Raw genomic sequence first — 13,183 nt, forward strand, 5'->3', positions numbered from 1 at the left:
GTCCCAGGCCGCCGTCCCGCCCTCCCGTCCGGCCGCTGCCACCGCTGCCGCCTGGGGCTTGGTTGAGGCGGACCGTGGGGTCTGGGTCGGAGTGTGGCGCCGCTGCTGCGCGAAGGGGAAGCAGGCAGGTGAGTGCCCGCGGCGGCCCTGCGCGCGCGGCCGGAGGGCTGCGGGGACTCACGCCGCTGCCCCCCGCCCTGCGCGGCCACCCACCACCCGCCGGCGCCCCTCGCGGGTCTGGGCCCGAGCCTGCGGGTCGCTCTGGTCCTGGTGGGTGAGGGGCGCGCTCGGCCTGCCATGACGGCCCTGCCTGGTGGGGGGCGCGCCCCACTGCCCCCGGGATGACGGCAGGTGCAGGGAGCGCCCCCCGTCCCGGTGAGGGACCCTCGCTCCCGACCCCTGCTCCCGGTGGGCCCGGCTCCTCGCTCCCTCCTGACTCGGATCGTGTGCGGCCGGGTAGTCCCCTCATTTCCTTTTTTCCTGTCGCCACCCGCTGCCCGGGTACAGGCTGTCTGTTCTCTTCCTCCCCTCCAAGCCTTGGGTGCCCCGGGGTGGTGGGGACCCGTCCCCACGCCTCCGCTTCACTTTCCAGTTATCAAAACAGCCATAGGAAATAGGTCATCTTCCTTCCCACGCACCCTGGCCCGCCTCCACGAGCAGTGCCCTACTAGGGAGAAGAATTCGAGGCTGTGGACTTTGTTATTCCGGCATCAAACTCCAGCCTGGCGGCGACTCTGCCTTTCCCGTCTCCACTCGGGGAGAGGAGCAGATCAGGAACGTGCGCCACTTGCTGCGGGGCCGCACCCCGGCCGTGCGGCATGGGGAGGGGACGGCCCAGTCTCGAGGAATTATTCACACATTTCTTCATAATCTCGAGGAGTGCATTGCCTCCTCGTTCTAAATGCGGGAGGTGATGTTTACAAAGTAAAAATACTTTTAAAATTTACTGACAGATTGATTTTGCCCCAAGAATCCCCAAAGACCTCATCTTTTAATGAAGGACCTCCCTGTTCATAGGTTGGTTCTGGTGGTGGCAGGGCTCACGCGTTTGTCACGACTCGGAACTGTACACCGAAAAGTGTGAATTGTACCGCGTGCAAGTTATGCTTCCTCTTCTCCACTTTTTCTTTTCAAAAGTGACTCCACTGGTATTTGAAAATGGGAAGTAACCAGTGGCAACCTTGGAGATATTTTCTTACTCTTTTTAGAAGGTGAATACATTTAATTCAAGGATATAGCAAAATAAAAGCAGCCTTCACCTGCACCCATGAAATCTGTCAAGACTTGCTTGAACCATGATACCTTGTGTCTGCACGGGCTGCCATGCACACATGCACGCTTGCAGTCTGCCTTACCAAATGAGTCCCGGGCCGCTGTGATTTATATTTTGGTGAAGTTCCAGCAGTTTACCCAGAAGTTTTTCTCTGGCCCAAGAAAGTTTGCCAACACGAGTTCTCAAAGAGTTACAGAACCTCTTTATTGGCGCTGCAAACAAAGTCGTTTTTAGCCGTCTGCTATGCTTTTCCTGTCTGGTCCTCCTCTCACTGTGTATTCAAGATTGTAAGTTCATATCGGAACTGAAACTCTACTCAGAGCGAGTAAAATGATTGCTGCTTCTAGTCCCGTCAGTGCTTTTTTCCTGGACTGAGAGTGATGCTGGGTTTGAAGATGGAAACCTGTATGCCTGTATGTACTGCAGAAAGTTCTTTCTAGTCTCTTCCATGGGAGTGCAGTGAGACTGTCAGTGAGAGAGCTTCTCTTTTGCAGCTGGGCATTTAGGCCACATGACTAAACCTTGGCTTCAGAAGCCACTGGAAAATGAGAGAAGGTTAAAGGCTGTTCTCAAATATTTTTTCTTTCTGAAGTTCAACCACTGGAAAAAGTTTTTGTTTTGAAAGCTCTGATAAACGGTAAAGATAGCCTACTTGAAACTTCATGCTCTCATATGTAGAAGAGAATTACAAAGATTTTGACTTGGCTGGAGGAAAGTATCAACATTAGCACATGGAGGCTTGTGTTTAGTAAATAGTAGGTAATTGTGATGGTTAAGGTTGTGTGTCACCTTGGCTGGGCCATGATTCTCGGTGGTTTGGCAGTTATGTAATGATGTAATTATCCTCCATGATGTGATCAGCCAGTCAGTTGTACGGGGAGTTTTCTCGGGGGTGTGGCCTGCATCCTATATATATATGGATGTACTGGCATGGCTCGCTTGCTTGCTCTGGATCCTGCATCTGGCTTGTCATCATCTGACCTCCAGTTCTTGGGATTCATCAGCCTCCACAGCCCATGAGCCAGCAGCCTGCTGTCTGACCTGCTGATCTTGCATTCATCAGCCCTTGAAACTGCATGAGTCAGGAGAAGCCTCCAGCCTGACACTTGACCCATGGACTTGTGACTTGCCAGCCACTACAACCATATGAGCCATTTCCTTGAGTTAAATCTATATATACGCTTCACTGGTTTTGCTTCTCTAGGGAGCTCAGTCTAAGATAGTAATGAGTTCAGTGAAAACCAGGTTCATAGTTTGTACTGGGAGAAATTTTAGTAAAAAATGAGCGAGTATATAAAATCAAAGCTCCCTGGTGGTGCAACAGTTAAGTGCTCGGCTACTAATTGAAAGGTCAGAGGTTTGAACCCACCAGCTGCTCCACGGAGAAAAGACCTGGCGATCTGTTTCTGTAATGATTACAGCCTAGGAACCCCTATGGGGCAGTTCTCCTCTGTCCTGTAAAGTTGCTATGAGTCAGAATTGACGACACAACAACATATAAAAATCTACCTCCTAACTGAGGGTTACCCTGAACTCTTTTTTTTTTTTACTAGATGTCACTTTACTTTGAGGCTTTCCAAATCTGAAAACGTCTGTGTTAGTTCCATTGTCACTTTTTTCTTATCATTAATCTGAGGTATCTTTCAGAAATGAAGCTAATAATACTGCATCTTTTTTGTGTGTAGTTGGATGAGTATTTTTCATTGGGAGGATTTTTATCTTTAGGAACTGGTTTGCCTGTTCCCTGGCTTCTGCGCATGATGCCTCATTTGGGAGTGGACACAAACCAAAACCAAACCCACTGCCGTCCAGTCGTTTCCAACTTGTAGCGACCCTATAGGACAGAGTACAACTGCCCCATGGGGTTTCCAAGGTTGTAAATCAGAGGGGTCGGGGAGAGTGGAAGGGAGAGTGTTAAATAAGTGTGCTTCCTCTCCTTGTATGTAGGTACTGGGAATGAGTGATGAATTTGTTCCCCTAAAGGACGAATAGAAGTATATTTAGTACTATGGCTGGTTTCCTGGGTGGCGCCAACGATTTGTGCTCAGCCACTTACCAAAAGGGTGGTGGTTTGAGTTCATCTAGCAGTGCCGTGGAAGAAAGTCCTGATGGTCTACTTCTGTGAGGTGGGAACCATTGAAAACCCCATGAGGCTCAGTTCTACTTTGACACACACGGGGTTGCCGTGAGTCAGAATTGGCTCGACAGCAACAGGTTTGGTTTTTTTAGTGCTATGGTATTAAATGTTTTTAACAGAACAGTGTCTATATCTTTATGCTTGTGTTACTTTGGAAGTTGTTTGTGGCAACATTGCTTGTTTTCTTAATTAGCTAGCATTCTATTGGGGCCCTTTTTTTTTTTAATCAGGGAAGAATATTTTGATGTGCTATTCATCCTTTTCCTTTTTTTGCTATAGTCACAGAAGCGTTTCTTTTGGATGTCAGGCCATTCTGGGTCATATTTGAGCAGTTAAGAATATAAGATAAAGGAATCCTTGCTTTTAAAGTTTTCTACATAAGTTTTTCTTTAGTTGTCTTTACATGTAAAGCTTAAACTTTGTGAAATAGATTTCAATACATTGGATTTCCTTGTATCTCTTTTTTCTTTGCATACAATTAGAGATGTTTAATATTTTGATTTGCAAATATAATTAATTTACATTTCCTTTCAAAGTAAAAATAAATTTCTATTAATCTGCATACTATAAATTATAAATTTCTATTACAAAGTGACTGAAACTTGATTTTTTTTAGTGACTTAATAGTCAGAAGGAAAAAGGCTGAATTAGCAAAATCTGCAAGATTAGAAGTCCTGTTTTTTGTTAAATTCATTTAGTAACTTAGGCAAGATACTAATTGCTTAGACTGTATGTTTTGCAGATAGACCATAAAACAGGAGATACAAATACAAGTGTTAAAGTTTTTCAACTGAAATTAATATGAATGGCAGAAAAGTGATTCTAAAATGATTGTAACATTAAAATACCAAAGTTAATGCTTTGAAACTCTTTTTTTCTTATTCAAGTACTTCCCAAGAAGTTAACTAATAATCAAGATAAGTTTAAACACCCTTGGTTATCAATAGGAGACAAGGCTGAGTCTGAAGTTAACATTTTGAAAGACAGCTGAGTGATACTGAGTGATACTAATACCAGGGGTCTTAATTGTCTAGTGCTGCTGTAACAGAAATTTATTCTCTCACAGTTCAGGAGGCTAGAAGTCTGAATTCAGAGTGCCAGCTCCAGGAGAATGGAAGGCTTTCTCTGTTGGCTCTGGGGGACGGTCCTTGTCTCTTCAGCTTATTTCCTGGTTCCTTGGAGGTCTCCATGTGGCTTCACATCAGTCTTCCCTCATCTCTGCTCCTTAGCTTGCTTGTTTTGATCTCTTTTGTATCTCTAAAGAGATTAACTTGAGATACATCCTACACTAATCCTGTCTCTAACACAACAAAGACAACCCATTCTCAAATGCTATTATAACCATAGGCATAGAGGCTAGGATTTATAACACATATTTTTGGGGGACACAGTTCAATCCAGAACACCATGCAAAGAACATTTTAACCGTTTATGTGTCTAGCCTTAGTGGTGGGGAGGTAGGGAAGGGCAGAGGAGCAGAGCAGGAAGAAATGTTTTTACTGTTTCTTAGAAAGACAAAAGGATTGTCTAGACTGTGTAGGTATCAGGTGGCTACACAGAATTCTTAATGACTATGCAGTATTTTAGGTTTATTACCTATTAACAGTCCTGAGTTTCCCTTTTCCATTTTTTGTTCCAGATAATTCATTAGAACATAGCAAAGTGTAAAAAAATTCTTTAAGTAGTTTAAAGGTGTCAGTCTCAGAAAATAGAAATGACTCTTCAGTATCATTAGTTTTTTTTTAAGCACAGTTAAAAGAAAGTAAGAATTAGTTTATACTTATTAAATGAGTGACTTTTACCAGAAGATAATGGCTAGCACCCAGTAAAGTCATTCACTTGTTGACTGTAACAGTTTAGCGCTGTGACCCGTCATGCTCACCTAAGTGGTTTGTGCAGTTTTCCGACCCAGCCAGCGGCATTACCCGGATCCGTGTGGGGTGTGTGGGATGGCATGGGAGCTTGTTTGGAGGTTTGGCTACGTGTCCCCAATGTAGCCTGAGGCCGTTCTTGTGTATCTGAACAGGGCCAGCAGAAGAGCTCTATAAGTTTAAAAGACCAAGGAGCTAAAACCTTTGTATCTGTGTGTTTTACTGCTGCAAGAGAATAATGTTGTCTTGAACACTAGTGATACAGGAAACCTTTGGGACCTTCACGAGTGGGTAGGCTTTGAGTTGAAATGGAATGAACAACTTTTAAGTATCAGTAAAATTTGTCATTGTGGTGTGCTGGTGAGGCTCTGCCACCCACTGAGTTGGATAAATTGATGAACCTCTCTAAGCCTCAGCTTTCTCATCTGTAAAACAGGCGCAATAATGGCTATCTTATGTCTTGTGTAAAGTGTGACCTCCATTCCTGCTGCGTAATCAGTGCCCGAACAAGGACAATGAGGATGAAGATGATCATGTTGTGGAACCGCCACAGGACAAGAGACATGGAAGGCCTGACAGTTTCGACAGCCTGGGACGTTGATCCTGAGACGAACGCCATGACTGTTAGCATGAATAACTGCACTTAGGTTCAAAAACTCGGTTGTTTAACATAGAACATCTGTCTTGCTTACGAGGCAGTTCACTGGTAGAATTCCTACTTTTCATGTGTGAGACCTGGGTTCGATTCCCAGCCAGTGCACTACCCATCTTGTCACTGGAGGCTTGTGGGTTGCAATGCTGCTGAACAGATTTCAGTGGAGCTTCCAGTCTAAGAGGGACTAGGAAGAAAGGCCTGGCGATCTACTTCTGAAAATTAGCCAGTGATAGCCCTATAGATCGCAATGGTCCAGTCGGGCAGCCGTTTTGTTCCTTTGTGCATAGGGTCACTGTGAGTTGGGGGCTAACTCAATGGCAGCTGACAACATCTTGCTCAAGATCAGTTTGTAGAACAAAGGGTTTAGTTGGTTCCCCACTTATCCTAAAGGCTATGGGACCCTGTCTCATTCATGTTTACATTTCAGATTAAATCCTCAAGAAATGCACACTGAAGAGTAGGTGGATGGACGTGGTTCTCAGAAAAGCTAAGATAGTCTTTGGCTGTAGTAGTAAAATCTCCTTGCGTTGAGCCCCGGGAAGGCAGCAGTTCTGCTGACCCATGCCCCTCTCAGCACATCTGAAGAGTTTTGATGACTTTTTAAAAACCGTCCTTTGAAGTATACTATATTCCTAAGTGGTTTTGTTCACTTCTGAGAAGTATATCGTGAGGGGCATGCTAAGCTTGAAGAAGAGAAGACTTTGAGGGGAGGACGTGAAAGCTGTCTTCAAAAAATTTGAGGGGTTGTTGTTTCTCTTTTAAAGAAGACCTTGGACAGGTGAAGGAGGATGACGAACTTTCTGACAGTAAAGTGCCAGAGCGGCTCACTTAAGCGGGAGCCGGCCACGACAGGCAGGTCCCAGCTGGTGGCCAGCAGAGGAGCTGAGAGTTAGAAGTCCACTTACCAATATTAAGAGGGCTAATAGGCTCTGCCCAGTCTGTCTCCCAGGGTTGTCATACTGGAATCAAGCAATGGGTAGCAAAGCTCTCTGACACACCCATTGCCATCGAGTCGATTCCGACTCATAGCGACCCTGTAGGAGAGAGAACTGCCCTGTAGGATTTCCAGTGCTTTACCCAAGCAGACTACCACATCTTTCTCACTCAGAGCTGCTGGTGGGTTTGAACTGCTGACCTTTTGGTTAGCAGCTGAGTCCTTAACCACTGTGCCACAAGGGCCCCTTCCCACATATCATTAGATGACATTATTTTTAACTTACATGGGGCTGAGGGCTAACTTAGATAACCCCAGAGGTCTCTTCCAACCCTGATAGTTAACAGTTCTAGAATCTAGAACCCCTAGGTTAGGGATGTGGGTGGTTTGAAGGTAACTTCTTGACAGGTTACAGCTATTCCTCACACTTAACATTTTCTTTTTTATTTGAGAAAGATATAATAGGAAATGATTATTCATGATACCAAATGATTCTTTGCTTTATGAAAGGCTTTTTTTGCAAGTTCCTTTAAGTAGAGCCTCATGTTAATTTAAGTGTATTTACAACTTAATTCAACAGCAGTTTAAAACTAAAACTATTGTCTATTGAAAAGTCAATCAGAAATGGGTTAAGCATCTCTAAAATTATCATGTAAGTTAGTGGAAAAAAGTCAAGAAATATTGTGGAAGGCAAGGAACATCTTTATTTTAAAACAAACAAATAAACAAAAACTTAGGCAGAGTAGACCTGTGCCCCACAGGGTTTTCAGGCTGTGACCTTTCAGATGCAGATTGCCAGGCCTTTCTTCCGAGGTGCCTCTGAGTGGATTCGAATTGCCACCAGGGGCTCTGTGAGTTGGAATTGACTCGACAACAGCTTATACTCTTGTATGTAAGGAGCCCTGGTGGTGCAACGGTTAAGCACTCAGCTGCTAACCAATAGGTTGGCAGTTTAAACCACCCAGTGGCTTTGAGGGAGAAAGACCTGGCGATCTGCTTCCATAAAGATTACAGCCTGGGAAACCCTATGGGTCAGTTCTACTTTGTCATATGGGGTTGCTGTGAGTCAGAATCGACTAAACGGCACCCAACAGCAACAACGTGGATGTGTATATTCATATGTGTGTGTGTGTGTGTGTGTGTGTGTGTGTGTGTGTGTGTGTGTGTGTGTGTGTGTGTGTACGTGTACATATATATACACGTGTATGTGTATGTATACGTATGTGTATATATGTATGTATGCATATGAATATCTGCCACATCATTCTGTATAAAGATTGGAATTCTATTTACTTGCATCTCAGAGGTCTATATTCATCCTGGTGCTTAAGTAGCTGCTAAGTTGAAATTAATTCCACCTGCCTGGGTTACTATGCATTGGAATCGACTGGAAGGCAATGGATTTTTTGGGGTTTTGCCTGCCTGCCTGCCCGCTGACCCTGACTTCTTGGTACTTTTGAGTTGTGGCACCTCCTTTAGTTTGACACTGGAATGATGGGGGCCAGTCAGCCACTTAAACCAGATAAAGTTATATGGTCGTGGCCCTGCTGCTGTGCAGCGAGGACCCGGTCCTCACAGGCACGTGCTTCAGTTAGCCTGGCACCAGGCAAGCGGGACTGTGGGAACGCTTTTTGTCTGTAGGGAAGGCGACAGTGCACGGTCAGTACAGGTTCTCCTTCTCTCGACCCATCGTCCTGTCGTGTGTGTGTTTAATTCAGAAGGCAGTAGGACTGGGATCCTAATGGCCACGGCCCGCAGTGGGTTCTGGTGACACTGAGAAGAGCAGGACCCTGTTCTTCCCACACAGTTAGCTCTCACGCCCTCAGGTACAGTTGGCAGCTGGCGCCTGAGGGGGGAGGAAGCGGTGCCATTCTCTCCTCAGTCAGTTCAGCTGTAAAATGGGGTAAATGCAGGACACACAGACAGACTAGATGCTGTGTTTGAGCTCAGGTTTCCTGGATAAATTGTCAGATAAGTATAATAAAAAACGTTTTTTCTGTTTGTATGTAGTTGAAAGCAACATTTTCAGGGGGAACTCAAGAAAAATACAAACACACATCCTTCCCATGTAGAATTTTTTGGGCAGAAAAAATGCAGCTGATTGCGTGGGAGTCCTTTCAGTGTGTGTGGACGGTACTTTGTAGAAACGGGCTTTTAAGTATCCAGCAACCCTGCCCCCAACTAGTCGAGGTTCTTAAATGTGCTTTATCTTATTTCTCATGACCTTTTTATTCAGCTACACAGATTACATATAACAGAGTCACTTGACTGGCCAGAAGTGGTTGTTGATTACAGATGCCACCTGCATGTAAGTCTCAGTTCAGACGATGTAGCCTGCCATTTGTGGCACTGCCTTTTGGAGCCTGTCTTAGCTGTTAGGTGGGGAGGCTGTTGATGGACTTGGTAAAATGTTCATGGGATTTTAGATCCTGAATTTGAGGACTCTGTACATTTTAAAATTACCTTTATGGTGAAGAAATGCAGATATGTGTGAAGCTCTTAGTTTACTGTTCCTTTTTATAAGTGCCCCTTCCTTTGGATGACTGCAGTTGGGCTTGTTTGTATAATTCATTATCTGTCAACCCTGTATTGCTTTTCTACATCTTTTCTCTCGTCTGAAGTCTTATTTGAATCCCCCCTCCCCTTTTTTTGGCTTCTGTACTTCTGTTTCTGCCAAGATAATTCAATAAAGTATTTGCAAATTATACCTGATTTCCACCAAACCTTTTAGGGAAAAATATTCTTGCATTTAGCATTGTACCTTCTGGCTAATACTTGGAATTTAACTTGAGAGTGGGTGTGTATTTAATTTAGCACATATTTATATTTTTCCAATATAAATATTTGAAGTAAGTACTGAAAATAAGTATCTGGTCCTTTCAGGAGCTTGATGGATTTCTGACGTGGTTTTGTTTCTCCCCTGAGAGCACTGAGGACGTTCAGGATACCTACTTGACTGTTTCATTTGTGGAGACTTGGAATGTAGCCTCCAAACTCAGCTGAGATCACAGTGAAAATTATTCATAAATGAAAAGGGTAGGCAGCTGTTTCATAGCTGTGACATTGGGGAAACTAGAAGACAGGTCTCTCTTGTTAAAAAGGTGCGTGGTGCACCTGGCATGCTTCTCTGCGTGTGGTGCACCTGAGTTGAGGAGACCCGCTCGTGTTGAACACGAACACCTTATCAAGCTGAATCTTAACATTTAGTTATCCTTTAAATGTACCTTTTTCTTTGCCCCTCCATGTTTACCTCCTTTTCTTACATATCTTAGGGATCTGCTAGGCTTCTTTATTTGGAGCATGTGGCTTGGTTCCCCAGCCTCGTCCATGAGGCCACAGGCATGGCTTTTTCCCAATTTTGGTGTCTTCTGAATGGCCAGCAATGTCCTAGGCATGTAGACACTCGGTAGCCTGTCTAATCGGCAGTGCCTGCGTTTAGAGTCAGCGTATGTGCTCGACATAATGTAGGAGCTCAAGTCTGCGGGCTTGCGGCCAGGGCACAGCCTCTCTAAGGCTCTGACAGCCGGCTGTCATCACTGCTGGCCTCCGTGCGCTGTGGGGGACGAGAGCGGGGCTCGGGGAGGTCATAGGCTGGATGTGCCCGAGATAGCACAGAGCAGTGTGCCAGTGCGAGTGCCTCTGGGTCACAGGTGCCACAGAGCACATCCGGGCTTGGGCCATGGTTCTTCCCTTTCTGTGGTCTAATTGAAATGAAAATCAGAAATGGACTCTTCCCGCATTGCTGCTTTCTGAGGAGCTCAGCTGCTAACCAAAAGGTTGCTGGTTCTAACCCACTAATGACTGCAGGAGAAAAGACCTGGTGATCTGCTTCTGTAAAGATTGCAGCCGAGAAGGCCCTCTGGGGCAGTCCTACTGTGCCCTCCAGGGTCGCTATGAGTTGGAATGGACTCTTTGGCACACAATAAGAGACCAAAAACACTTTCAAAAATAAGATTTGTGTTTGTTGGAGAGTTTCTTATTAAATCAGTATCCTGAAACTTCTCTATCTATAAACTGTGGCTTCCCCAAAGAAACCATTGTTAAGTGGACTGGTATGCAGTGTTGTTGTTTTCGTTGTCAGGTGCCGTTGAGTTGGTTCCGACTCAGAACGAAACACTGCCTGGTGCTGTACCCTCACAGTCGTTGCTGTGTTTGAGCCGATTGTTGTAGCCGCTGTGGCAGTCCTTCTTGTTGAGGGTCTTCCCCTTTTTCTCTCACTCTCTACCAAGCACGATATCCTTCTCCAAGGACTGATCGATCCCTCCTGACCACACGTCCAGAGTATGTGAGATGAAGTCTTGCCGTTCTGGCTGTACTTCTTCTAAGACAGGTTTGCTTGTTCTGGCAGTCCATGGGGTATTCAGTATCCGCCCACACCGTAATTCAAGTGCATCAGTTCTTCTTAGGTCTTCCTTGTTCATTGTCCAGCTTTTGCACGCATATGAGGTAATTGAAAATACCATGGCTTGGGTCAGGCACTCCTTAGTCCTCAAACTGACATCTTTGCTTTTTAACATTTTACCTCTAGAGGTCTTTCGCAGCAGATTGGCGCAAGGCAATGTGTATATGTATACATATGTTTACGTTTTTACTTTTTAGAGTTGTTCTAGCTCTTTAGTAGAGTAGTTAAATATTTACCAGATATCTCTTATTTGACCACTGTTTAATCACTGGTGAGAGAATATATCAAAATGGTTCCTTGCCACAAAAAACGCAGTGAGAAAATAAATCCTACCCACAAGCAACACTCATAGATCCAAATACGATACCCAAAGATTTTCCTTCATTCAACAATTATTTGACCATCTGCTGTATTTGTCCATAGCACTGTACGAGACCCTGCAAGTGATGTAAAGTTGGAAGACTTGGTTGCTTTCTCTACAAGACAGTGGGGACAATAGGCACATCACCTGTTAGTCTGTAGTGGGTGAGGCCGTGAGGCCAGGAGCTGCACTGTGGAACTGTGGACGGAGAGGCAGGGTGTCAGCACAGACTTTAGGTAGAGGATTCTTGCAAGTTCACCAAGGGCTCAGGGTGTTCAGACAGAGTAATGGGGGAGAGAGTGTAGACTAGGGGTGGCAGGCAGGCCGAGGGGCTGCGTGTGGGTGGCGAGCCGTGGCGGGAAGCTTGCTGCTCTGTCTGTGGGGTAAGAAGATGCATGTAGGGCCTCTGCCTGCAGGGCACCTTTAGTCAGGGAGGCCGGATAAACACAGGGCCAGTTAGTACCCAAGCACAGCAAATCCACAGGCAAACAAATCCCACAGTCATTGATGGCTCTCAGCCAGAAGAGAGTTGGCTGGGCTGCAAAGAAACGCCTGCCTCCAGAAACTTCAAGCTCGCAGGTGAGGGAGATGTGCCCTGTGGTCTCTAATTCAGTACGGAGAGAGCCCAGTGCTTCTGGAGCTCCTGGGCAGATCGGTTTCCATGGGATTGTCAGGCTTTCCTGGAGGAGTCACTGTTCATCCTATTTCTGCGTGGAACCCTTAAGAGGTGCACTTGACCTGGCCCTGGGCAGCCCCACCCCGCTCAGTTAAATGAAGGCGTAACTGTAACTGCCTCACTGGGGCAAGCTGCTCTCTCCCTTAGGGCCTGTATCCTTGTGGGAGGAAAATTGTCTAAGGAGACACTGAAGCCCTTAGCATTCTTACTGATTTTCATAGGAGTGAGGGCTGCTAGAATTTCTAGAGGAGCCTCGAATTTCCCCTCAGGGCGTTGGGGACAATTGAGCTGAGCCTTACAAGAATGTGAAGAATTTTGCCAGAGGGAGAAAAATGGGTGGGCAGAGGGTAGCTGCATTCCAGAAAAAGGAGAGTATAGGAGCAAATGCATGGAACCCTGTTGCGTGAAGGGGGAACAGGCAAAACGGGAAGAGGCAGCTAAGGGCCTCCGAGGTGGACGGTAGCCTTTGAGTTGAGTGAAAGAAGCCTACCTACTGTATAACTCCGTTTTTGTGACGTTCAGGAGCAGGCACGACTAAGAGAAGTCAAGGGAAGGGTTCCTCCTGGGAGAAGGCCGCGGACTGGGAAAGGGCGTGGGGCAGTGTCTGGGAGGCTGCGTATCAACACCTCACTCTAGGTGGTGGCCCTGCAGGCCTGGGATCAGCACATCAAGACCTGCACCTGGCGCGCTTCTCCGTGTGTCTGATGCACCTGGCGTGCTTCTCCGTGTGTGTGGTGCACCTGGCGCGCTTCTCCGTGTCTGTGTGGTGCACCTGGCGCGCTTCTCCGTGTCTGTGTGGTGCACCTGGCGTGCTTCTCCGTGTGTGTGTGGTGCACCTGGCGCGCTTCTCCGTGTGTGTGTGGTGCACCTGGCG

General features: G+C 46.1%; 1 protein-coding gene across 2 annotated transcripts in view; it reads left to right on the forward strand.

The window, feature by feature from the left end:
- SETD3 (SET domain containing 3, actin N3(tau)-histidine methyltransferase) overlaps nt 1-13,183 on the forward strand; it is a 110,678-nt gene continuing 97,495 nt past the window's right edge. The window contains exon 1 of one of the 2 annotated variants that reach the window (XM_023731795.1): nt 1-128. The gene's annotated coding sequence lies outside the window, so the exon portion shown is untranslated. The remainder of the gene's footprint in view (nt 129-13,183) is intronic. The other variant, XM_023731792.1, reaches the window with a different exon arrangement.

The sequence above is a fragment of the Trichechus manatus genome, unplaced genomic scaffold, assembly GCF_000243295.1.
Source record: "Trichechus manatus latirostris isolate Lorelei unplaced genomic scaffold, TriManLat1.0 scaffold00045, whole genome shotgun sequence".
Taxonomy (NCBI): domain Eukaryota; kingdom Metazoa; phylum Chordata; class Mammalia; order Sirenia; family Trichechidae; genus Trichechus; species Trichechus manatus.